We start from the raw sequence: 12,051 nt of genomic DNA, 5'->3' as shown, positions 1-12,051 counted from the left end.
TCTCTTTCTCCTAACCTCTATAAATAGGATTTGTGAGTCTATAGAAAAACAGACTTGATCGAACTCAACTCGGAGAAGAAAAAAACTCAAACCCAGGTTCTTTTCTTCTTCTCTTCTTCTTGTCGGCCGCCCGAGAGTTATATTCTTTGTTCTAGGGGTAGTCCGTTCTAGTGCAAAGTCGCCATCTTGTTAACCCATTGAATCCTGTGAGGAAGACGCATGCTTGTTGCCTTTCGCACCATTGGAAGGGCGAAATCTTTCCTTAAGACGACTAATCCGCCTTGGTTATTCCGATTCATTCTTGTCCTTGTTTCTTTATTGCTTCGCTCTTTCATTCGTCATTTCTACTTTTAGTTCTTGTGTTCATACAACTATTCTAACAATCTTAAGGAAAGAGTTTTGTAGTAGAACAAAGGAGAGTGCTTTAATACGACAATCAAAAGATAAGTCTTTTACTTTGAGTTATTGTTTGTGTTATTGGGTTATGACTTTAGAAATTTTCTAATAATTTCGTTTTTGATAGGGAAACCAATTAAAGATTGAATATTTATTGATCTTTTGTGGTTTATCAAACCCTATATGGTTGTAGACTTTTCTCCTACGTTTGTGGGAGTCAAATATGAGATTTCTATCAAGAAAAACGTCAAAGTTCGTCTTTTTGACAGCTGCGTCACTCGTTACGGAAACTGCTATAACTTTCAGCTCAGAGCTCGGTTTTGCAATCCGCTTCTTGTGTTGGATAGCTGATTCAAAGAGCTTTCCAGTGGTATAAGGCTTGATACCCAATTCGTCCTGAGCTGGTTCAGAATTACAGTTCTTTTGAACTGTTTTTTTCTAGAAGGAGGAAAATATGGTAATCCGATTTTTCAATCGGTTAGGTATCGTATTCTTTCACTCATTGCAATTCTTTTGGTTTGATTATATGGTAATATTCTTGCCTTGAGTTGCATGCTAGTTTTTCTTAGGAGGGAAATCCCTAAGCTTAAACTTCTTTAATAACCTAGTCAACAAATTATAATTATCGTTTTTATCGAGGAATTAATTGGTTTGACTAGAAGTAGTTTGATATTATTTTCTTGGTACATATGTAGATGTATGTAGATGGTCTAAGAGTGACCTTAAGATATTTAATATCAACCACACTCAAATCTTAGATAGTAATTATAATGTATTCAATGCATAAATTGCTTACCTTTATTGAGTGAACGTGTTGTTAGACGATGGGTATAATTGTACTGTTGTGAAAATACATGTTAGATGAAGTAACTTGTAGCATATATCCAATATAGCATATGTTAAAGTTGTGTAGCATGCTAGTTTTGGATATTAATCATCGTGGATGGATTTAATTTAAACTTGATAATAGTTTATTGGTAAAATTTTCTAGTTGAAGACATTAATGGGTTGAGCCATTAGATGTTGTGGTAGTACTTGAGGTCTTGTTAATAGGGTATCCTATCTTGCTTGAGCTCATGTAAAAAGAGGAGGTGAAGTCCTCAGTTGTTTTGCATATTCAGTGGCTAGATTTGCTTAAATATCGTATACTTTTTGTTGTGAGGGGTACAGTTAAAGTTTACTTTTCCTGAACCTATGATATGATATTTACCATGTTTGGCATGAATGCATTATTTAACATTGACATGAAGTTTAACCATGTCATATATTATTAAGTAATGAGTATCGTTGTCTACGAGAGGAAACAATATGGGAAACAATCATATCCTCCTAAACCTAATTTAGTCAAGGAGATGTAAGGTTATGGATTGTCTTCTTAGACAATATCCTCCAGTGACTATTTTAGACAAAGAGATGTAACGCTTGTGGATTGTCTTATTAGGCATTATCCTCCTATGACTATGGATAAATAGCTAAGGTGATGTACAAGTGCGTGGATTGTCTCCCTATGATAGTTGGAATGTTGAATGATGAAAAGAAGGATGATAATGATATTATCTCGGGTAAAACCCTTTTCATCTGATTCTTCTATTCTTTAAGATTCATTAGAATCTTTTGTGGATTTCCTTTCATATAGATAACATGAACATAATATGACTATGTTTATATGATCCAGAATCATAGACTTGAGTAAAATACATTCTTGTCATAAGAGTGCATTTTATTGTTGTTGTTTCTTTTAGTGTTTGTAGCGGTATAATGTGTTTTGCATGTAAGTTTGATTAGGTTGAGTAACTATTGAACTGTGGGGGGTGGTGACCCATATGCATAACACTGTTTTACCATAGTTCATCTCACAAGATAATTGGAAAGACACTGAACTATAAAGTATGGAAAGGTCTTGGGCCTATCCAAAAATGTTTCAAAATGTGGGGGGTGTCTTGCCAAGGCTATTGTGAATGAATCTAAAAGAAGTCTTTTTGAGACCTAGAATTATCTAGTAGATATTCATTGGTGAAACTCATAATAGTGATGTTTGTTTTCAGTTGTCATGAGTGATAACAATTTTGTAGATACCACACTATTATTGAATGTCTTATATGCTAATTTTATTTGAGGTTGTGCTTTCTGAGAAATTGGCATAGAGTGGTTGAATGTTCATAATGAACTGCATAAGATAATCCCATTATTTCTGCACAAGAAATTTGGAAGACTATCAATGAGTATTTCCACCATTCACGGTGATGATGTTTATATGTTTCTTGAGGAAGATTCATTAACCTATAAGGAAGTTGTGCAATACATGAGAAGTGTCCTTTTTGAAGGATACAACTCCTCTAAACCGGACTCTTGATTTATTGGGGGATCTATAGGTTGAATTGGATCTTCAAAAAGAAAACTAAAACGTGATAGTTGTATTGCAACATACAATGCTAATAATAATAGCCAAGGGGTTTCAATCGAGACAAGATTTATACTATTTTGAAACCTTGCTCATATAACTAGAATTTCTTCTACGAAATTCTAAAGACTCTAGTTGAGTAGTTGTCTTGGAACTACAATACCAAGTAGTACCGGTGATGAAATTTGAGGTATACAATTTAGTTAAATCTTTGTATGAGTTGATTCAAGCCTATAAATGGCATGAGCAATTCAACAACATATTAGTGTCATATGGATGTCAAAGCACCGTTGTTGATAAAAATGTGTATTTTCTTTAGAGCAAAAGCAAGACATATGTGTTAATCTCTCTTTGTTTAGATGATTTAATATCATGAGTGCTAGCATTGAGAATGTGTATGAGACAGAGAAATTCCTATTTGAAACACATCATAAACCGTCATTGAAAATGATAGTTTATTATGTTGTTAAACTCATTTCTGTAACTGCTATATTCAGGTTGTCAAGATGTTGGCGTTTGAATATGGTTGAAAGCACTTACAGCATCCTTAAACCGGACCGGCCGGATGGTATAGGGGAATTTCGGGCACTACAGAATTGAATGACTGGTGAATATAGGAATTAAAACTCATGTTGGTCTCATTATATTGTTATAGCACTTAGTAGAAATATTTTTCATTGAAAAGTATGGATATTATGATAGTAAGCATGTGTTAACACCTTTTGTGGCAAATATCCATCTTATGAAAAATAATCTCATTGTGTTTTCTCATACTAAATAAGTCAATATCATTGGTAGCCAATTGTACTTGATGGATAATGTATGTGAGACATGACATTGCCTACATTAATGGCATACTGAGCTGATAACCCATTGTGTCCTTATAAGGAACTTTGATGTATATTGTCAGATTATCCAAGTACTATAGCAGAGCCATTGATTATGGATGATATTTAGTAGATTTCCATCATTGTTAGAAGGGTAATATGTTATAAACCGGATCCAATAATGTTTATGTGTTTACCTTTGGTGGAAATTGAGTGTCTTGGATATCATCCAGCTAATCGCCTTAGAAAAGGCATGTGATGATCTTTGAGTGGGTTAGCAACCTCTTGGCAAATCTTCCCATTGGCTCTAAAATGCCTCGATGTGTATATGCTTTGCACCGCCTCATTGCAATAGCTAAGACATGTTAACTTATGTGCAATGGGAAAAGAATACATGTAAGTTGAGATATAACTTAATCAAGCAAATGCTAGAGATTATGTTAGGTTGGACTTAGTTTGGCCACATGTCTAACCGCACCACTTCTTTGGAGGCAAGTGGTTATCGTCGAGGGGATGGGACTTTTGCCTTAGATAGAGGGCTTAATCGGCGACAACGCAACCCCACCTATGTGATTGGAGATCCCATGAAGTAGGTTCAAAGGGAAAAACAAGTCACCTCGCCGCCCGGGTATGCTATTGTCTTTCTTTGAGGCGTCCCCCCCTGACTAGATAGCATTATTGTATATACTTTGTATAACTTGAATAGCAATGAGAAAAGGATGAGTTATTTTACTCTTAATGGAATCCATAGTCCATTATTTTTATGAGATAGTGTATTTTAACTGCTATGTACACTTGATGGATATCCACCTACGTGAATGTAGAACTGGGTCGGTTCTTATGAGTATTCAGGCAAGTACTCTAGAGCATTCACATAACACAGGCAGCGCAAGGGCCAAAAAGCGCAACATCGCAGAACAGGCATATAATGAAAGAGCAATGTGGGTGCATGTCCTCTATTTTACTACAAGGGAATGTTGGTTCAAAGATTTTTAATCCACCACTTTCACGTATTATAAGACATGTTACCCTATGACTGGTTCAAGCCCGAAAAGCACCCGATTATCTTATGCATTGTTTTTTCGATTCTCTCGGCATTTTTCGTTAACCCATTTCTTTTGTAATATCCTATTCCAAAATAGTGGGGACTATTAATATTTTGAAATAGTGGGGATTGTTGGAATCTCTAAGTGTATTTGAAATACTTGTGAGTGTGTGCAAAGTGGAGGAGATGAACCATATGTGTTCTCTCCACTTTAGTGCATAGTAGATAGTCCCACATTGGTTATCCACCACATCGGGTAGGGTTCGGGCCCCGGCTTGGGCTTCTTGTTGTGGGTAGTGGTTTGACCAATAGCCTTAAACTTGTTTTGCCTTTTTCTTGAAAGCAAACAAGTTTCAGGTGTTCTATTAGGAGTTGGTCTCTCTTTCTCCTAACCTCTATAAATAGGACTTGTGAGTCTATAGAAAAAATGGACTTGATCGAAACTCAACTCGGAGAAACGAAAACTCAAACCAGTTCTTTTCTTCTTCTCTTCTTACCGGCCCGCCCGAGAGAGTTATATTCGTTTCTAGAGGGTAGTCCGTTCTAGTGCAAAGTCGCCTCTTTAACCATTGAATCCTGTGAGGAAGACGCCACCGTTGCCTTTTCGCACCATTGGAAGGGCTAAATCTTTCCTTAAGGACAAACTAATCCGCGCCTTGGTTATTCCCGATTCATCAGCGTCCTTGTTTCTTTATTGCTCATCGTTCCTTCGCTTCTACTTTTAGTTCTTTGTGTTCATACAACTATTCTAACAATATTCATATCTAGACAACGCCTCTTGTAAAAAGATTAATTAATCTATGTGCCACAACACTCCCTAGTAAAGTGCTAGTGAACTCGAACCCAAAGGAAACTAAATGACAGTTCATAGGTGAACCACTTCAAGCATAAAAACTTCCTCCACCTTAATGTTCATACAAATGAATCTTATTGACAGAAAAACTATATGCACAATAGCTTTCTATTCAACCCACAGACTTCCAAGTTCCAACCACCCACATACACAATAGCTTAACCTTTCAATAACTTCAAACCTATCTATCCAATAAAACTAACTAGAAAAATTGAAGACCATGACAGATTTGAGTCGAATGTTCAGTAAACGTTTCAATGAGTTTCCACTATCCAGATAAGCCAATAGGGGCATCTGACTGCCTAGCAATCTCAGCTTTCCGCTTGTGCATATTTGCAACTGCCTTCACTTCGTTCTCCCTTTCTTTTACATACCTCTTAAGGCATGGCCATCGATGAACAGCTAGTCAACCAGGTTAAATGACCTAAAAAACCATAGATGTAAGAATTAGATGCCAAACAGTCGATTAATTAAATTTATCCTCAAAGAGAACTAACCAACGTGAGGAGAGATTAACCAAAGGTCAAAGCTTTTACTAACCCAACACCAAAACCAAACTTTAATTCATTTCCTGAAACTAAATCAACCTGAAATCTAAATAAACACTAAAGAAAAAGAAATACAAAACAAAAAAATATATACCCAGCTAGAAAAATTGTAGATTCAATTTTTCTTTTTTCTCTAGTAGTAATTTCAGCTTTAAATCACCCAGTAGAATTAATTAAGTGAATTAACGTGTAAAGTAAAACCAAAGAGAAAAAAAATTAATTAAACAAGAAAACGAAAACGAAAAGAAAAAGAAAAAGGTTTTGGGGTGTTAAATCTGGGAAAGGAGAGCTGAATGATCAAACCAATAGGCAGAGTGTCATGTGTCAATGTGTTTGGATTTTTTTAAGCAATAACAATCTACTACACTTAAAATGCGAGTCGGAGTGTCAATGTTCTATACGTGTCGGGCACTGATACTCTGGCCTAGGAGAGCTGGAGAGGTGTGCATGCTTCCAAGTGCATTCAACAATTTGACAGAAACACTGTGTACCTGAAGTTCTTCTAGATCACATTTAGATGTGTCTGGTTCTCTCAAGGTATTTTCCTGCTCAACTGCAGTCCATCTTTATGGATGTAGTCCACAACGTGCTCAGCAAGCTTGACAGCTGTGACTTTGTCTCCATGCAGTCAAATTAACTGCTGGCCTGGCAACTCCACTAAACTTTCCAGCATTTGGGCCCTGCAAGCATTAAAACCTAATTAGAATCACGAAGCCAAAAATGTAAGAAAATAATTCAAGTTAAATACAATGCCAGAGACAAAAAAATGAAAAATAATGGGATGGAAGGACAGCGGATAAAGTCCCCGTTTCACATTACACAAATCAAAATCAAAAATCAAAATATAATAATTAGACTCAGACTCTAAGGCCTAGCTTGTAGCTTGTGATGGAGGGAAATAAACTGGATAGCCACTCAAACAAAATATATGACTAGTAAGGAAATGCCAAAATAAGGTAAGAGAGGTATACATAAAAACAAAATACTCTTCAATTAAAATGAGGGTATCTGGGTAAGCGGGAATGCTCCTTCATTAGGGCATCACTTAGTTTTTGTTATTAATACTAGTCTAGATCATGGTATGGTGATAGTGAAGGCAGTGCAAAATATAATGGTTTGATGTAGAGTAGCATTAAAGAGAAATAATAGTAATAATTAGTTCAAAGCACAGCAGCAATTTTCATTAGACAAACCGCAGTATGCTGACCAAGGACCAATGTCATTTACTGAGTAACAAAACCAAATATATGCTCGAAAATAATTAAATATCGTCATATTAGAGCACAGCTAAGCAATGCACTCTTTTAGTAACTGTTAGTAAAAGTCCACTGAACTGTTCACCATCTTGACTTATCCTATGTTATGTTACATTGACACGCAATATTTTAAAATAATCTATGTCGTATACATACGGATACACGTGTGCGTGTCAATGTAACTAAGCTTAAATCAGGGGAGCCAACATTAAAAGAAAAAGAAAAAAGATGATGAAACTTATATATATATATATATATATATATATATATATATATATATACGGTTTGTCTAGAGTGATACTCTTATCTCACACTCCTCTTGAACCGTCAGATCCACCTCAAGATCTCATGATCTAACACTCCAAATTCTAACCAATCAAGTGGGGGTAAAAATGTCTTTTTCTTCTCATCTTCTCAAAAACAAAAGAAAAAAAAACCAGATCTACAAAAAAAAGAGAGGGATCGACTAATCTGAGGGAACCTTCTTTTTCCAATTTTAACGAGCATGAGAAAGATCAGTTTTTGTTCTTAGATGCAAGTTCAACTAATTAGAACGAAAAGACACTATTGAATCACGAGTTCGGCAATTCAGACCTTTACATGCAAACCAAAGTCCAAATGGGATAGTTCCAACAAAACAACCAACCTTGCTTTGCTTTTGGAGTGTCGTTACATCTCAATTACACCAGCAGCAAGCCAGAGAAGGGACAGGTATCATTTGGCAATTCAACTACCAGTTGCATCAATTCAAATTTAAACTTCTTTTGACTGTCTTTGTGGATAGAATTGATAGATATGTAATTACTATAATGCACTTTTGGTTATGGTGCTTGCCTATTGGAACGTTTTAATTGACACTTGGATTGTCATTATACCATAAAAACTTGAATTTTGATTTAATTTAGGTTGCTATGATTATAGTTATGATTGATACCCTCGTTTAAAGACGGCGACAATTTCGGTGAACTCTATCAGAGTTTTGAACTCTTTCAGAGTTTTGAACTCTGTTAGAGTTCGGTGAACTTTATTAGAGTTTTGAACTCTGTCAGAGTTCGGTGAACTAGCATATTCGGTGAACTCTGTCAGAGTTCGGTGAACTATATCAGAGTTTTGAACTCTGTCAGAGTTCGGTGAAGTAGCATATTCGGTGAACTCTGTCAGAGTTCGGTGAACTCTATCAGAGTTTTGAATTCTTTCAGAGTTTTGAACTCTGTCAGAGTTTTGATGTTTAAGTTATTTACACTGCTTATGTACATTGGGATTTTTGACTGTTTAAGTTATTTATATTTTTAATTTTTTCAATTTATAGAAATGGAGACAGAGGCATCAATCAATATCGAAGAAGACGTAGTTGGGTCTTCGTCTACTAAAGCCCCTGTTCAAGGCACGCAAACATTAGCTGCTCCTTAAATAGGAATGACTTTTACATGTGTTGACGAGGCAAAGACTTATTACAAAGAGTATGGTCAACAAGAGGGATTTGAGACTTGTGTTCGGAAGACTTCCAAGCAACAAAATCAGGTGGATTTGGTTAGTGGTTGTTTACTGGTTTGCTCACGTGAAGGGGTTAACAAGAGAGATGAAGTCCGATCAAGAAATACATCAACTATCCGGTGTGGTTGCCAAGCTAGAATTCGTATTAAGAAAAGAATACATGAAGAGATATATGAGGTCAGCGTTGCTCATAATGACCATAGTCACGGTCTGGTGACCCCATTGAAGAGAATTTGCATGAAAACTAACAAACATATGCCTGAAGCAGCGAAGTGCTTGACCGAGATATTTAGTGATAACAGTTTATCTGTTGGGAAAGTGGCATCTATTTTCCATGGAGAGGAAGTTGGGTTTACACAGAAAGATTGTTGGAACCATTATTGTGGTTTGACCAGAAAGATGCCTAAAGAAGGTGATGCAACTGCCGTGCTGCAATATTTTATGCAGAAGAGTCCAAAGATCCCCGGTTCTACTACGCTATTGATTTAGATGAAAATGGGACTGCGGTGAACTTTTTCTGAGTTCATGGGAGGTCTCGATGCCAGTATGACTATTTCAGGGATGTTGTGTCTTTTGATACCACATATCGTACCAATGCATATTCCATGCCTTTTGCCCCTTTTACTGGAGTCAACCATCATTATCAGTCGATTCAGTTTGGTTGCGCATTGTTGCTTGATGAGACAGAAGATACATTCATATGGCTATTTAAGGCCTGGCTTGCAGCCATGGGTGGTCGTGCGCCAACTGCAATCATCACTGACCAAGATAGAGAGATGACTGCAGCCATTGCCAATTCAAAGTGTTTCCTAGTACTCGTCATCGTTACTGTCTTTGGCATATTATGCAAAAATTCCAAGAGAAGATGTCATTTACCAAATTTGAGACATTGGTAACTGAGTTGAAGAACACTATTTCTTTTTCGTATAGGATTGTTGATTTTGAGAGAAGATGGTGTATAATCATTGAGAAGTATGAGTTGTCTGAAAATCCTTGGTTGACAGAGATATATTCAATGCGGGAGGAATGGGTTCCTTGTTATCTCAGTGGCACCTTTTTTTGGGTATGCACACGAATCGAAGTGAATCAATGAATGCTCATTATGACCAATTTGTCAATTCGGCGACTCACGCTTTATGCAGTTTGTACATGGTAATGAGAAGTCTTTGGCTTTGCTTGCTAGGAAAGAAAGAGATTCGATTACCGCGACCGAGCATAGTTCACGGATTGTGCCTAACGATGCTTTCCTCCTTATGCATGCCGCTGAGGAAGGTCTATAATGATCTCAATATTCAATAAATTTAAAGAGCAACTAGAAAAGGCAAAGATGGAGTAAAAATTGATGGGGAACAGATTGACAGTATGGAACCGGAAGCTACATGGTGAAATGGAGAGACCCGGGCTGAAGAATTCTGTTTGGAGAGTGAGTTTTCGATAGAGGAACCTTAGAGGGAGATCTAGCGAATGCAAGTACTTTCAGTTTATGGGTTTGCTTTGTGGTCATATCTTAAAGGTTTTTTATCTTACTGAGATTGAAGAGATTCCAAACCATTTTAGAATGACGCGGTGGATGCAAAAGGCTAACACTTATAGAGCGGAGTTTGATAATCGGATTTGTGGTCCTGAATGTCTCAAATGAACCTTTGAGAGTGGCTCATTCTATCAAGGTTGCTTCTCAAGTGGCTTACGATCGCGCCGTGATACTTTTGAGGGTTATTCATATTTTATTGAAAAGATTGGTGAAATGGCTATTGAAATTTCAAAGTTTAATGAGACTTCCTACTGAAGGAGACGCAGAAAATTGCGAGCCTCCAATTCGCAGAGCCTTGATACCTTCGGTTAATACATCACAAGTTTTTTATTTGAATGTTTAATTTGATATAAATTTAGTGTTTAATTCGGTGTTTAATTTGATATAAATATTTATTTTAATTCGGTCTTTATTTCATCTATTGATTTTGAATCCCAACATTTCTCAAACAAAAGGGAGGGGAAGAAGAAAGCGGATAGATGGAAATCCCCAAAGAGATAGCCCTAAACAATTCAGGAAGAAAGTGTCACAGATGTGGACAGATTGCTAACCATGACTCGAGAAATTGTCCGGAGAAAAATAATACGTAATCTGTCGATTGTAAGTATAGCTTTATTCAAAACTCTTTGATTCATTTGTTCACTAGTTCTAATGATATTTTATCTGCGCATCATGGACTTCATTGATGTCTGGACTTGTTAAGAGTGGTTTAGATATGGCAGCCTTGTTAGAGTTTTATCAAGTGTTGTTAAGTTGAACTGTGTCGAGGGTTGTGTTCTATTATTGCATCATTATGTCCATTGGATAGTATCTAATGTTGCTTGCTAGGCTCTAGATAGGAAACATCATAATGATAGACCGGTGCTTTTTTTGATAACTTCTTTCTCCCTTTTTATTTTCAAAGTTCAATATTGCTAGTTTAGGTTACTTTTGGGGAGTTTAATTAGACTGAGTTCTAATCTCATTGATGTTGTAGAAAAGAGAAGTATGGCTCAAGGAGAAATGGAGAATCTGGAGGCAAAGCTTTGCTTTAGGTAAAAATATCTGCCTACTCATCTCGTTTCGTTTCCAGCCCCTCGACTTTGCATCAGTCGATCTTCAGTCTTTTCATCATTCTCTGCGGTTATGTTTCTGACTGCTACAGTTCCACAAGATGCCACAGTATCACTGCCACCTTGACTATGCACCATTCGAAGAAAGTGCGTCAAAATTGAGTTATTAGCTACAACGGGAGAAATTGTCGTGGAAAGAGCGAGAGAAGAAGCAGAAGTGTTGAAAGAAGGTGGAGAAGTTGAAGAGAGCTGAAACTTGGAGTGAAAGGCTTGAACAAGCCAAAGCTAGGTGCAGGCAGGCTATACTTGTTGCTAATTCATTCTGATGTGCTTAAATGTTGTAATACAGAACAATAATATTTGGGATTGCATAAAGCATTTTGATGTGCTTATTATAAATGTTACTGTTGTTACACAAGCGCACCCACTTGCAATTTTGTTCCGTAAGTTGATATGATGCATTGATGCAGATACTATACCACCAGTATAATGCCAACGTTTGTCAACAACAAATTTACCTCAACTCATATGATCATCAATCAACATCAACAAAATTTAGCTCAACTGATAAATTGCCAAAACACGAAACTTCTGTTTTTTTGCCTCTTGACCAGTGTGGCCAAGGGGCAAAAAAACAGACACGTCATT

At 36.6% G+C, this 12,051-nt stretch overlaps 2 long non-coding RNA genes across 3 annotated transcripts; one reads left to right on the top strand and one right to left on the bottom strand.

The window, feature by feature from the left end:
• Positions 1-5,515: 5,515 nt before the first annotated feature.
• On the bottom strand, positions 5,516-6,804 carry LOC147515245 (uncharacterized). Of its 2 annotated transcripts, none has more exons than XR_015213401.1 (2): positions 6,562-6,804; positions 5,516-5,946 (listed from the first exon to the last, which is right to left on the bottom strand). It is a non-coding gene; the product is annotated as an uncharacterized LOC147515245 (long non-coding RNA). The 2 variants fall into 2 exon arrangements; XR_015213400.1 differs by lacking the exon at positions 6,562-6,804 and adding an exon at positions 6,020-6,551.
• A 4,034-nt stretch (positions 6,805-10,838) lies between these two features.
• LOC147515244 (uncharacterized) lies at positions 10,839-11,821 on the top strand. The gene is made up of 3 exons (XR_015213399.1): positions 10,839-10,951; positions 11,328-11,385; positions 11,496-11,821. It is a non-coding gene; the product is annotated as an uncharacterized LOC147515244 (long non-coding RNA).
• The last annotated feature ends 230 nt before the right edge of the window (positions 11,822-12,051 follow it).

Source organism: Coptis chinensis, chromosome 2, assembly GCF_015680905.1.
Source record: "Coptis chinensis isolate HL-2020 chromosome 2, ASM1568090v1, whole genome shotgun sequence".
In the NCBI taxonomy this organism is placed as follows: Eukaryota; Viridiplantae; Streptophyta; class Magnoliopsida; order Ranunculales; family Ranunculaceae; genus Coptis; species Coptis chinensis.
The sequence above is the reverse complement of the archived record's forward strand: the minus strand, read 5'-3'. Positions and strand labels throughout refer to the sequence as shown.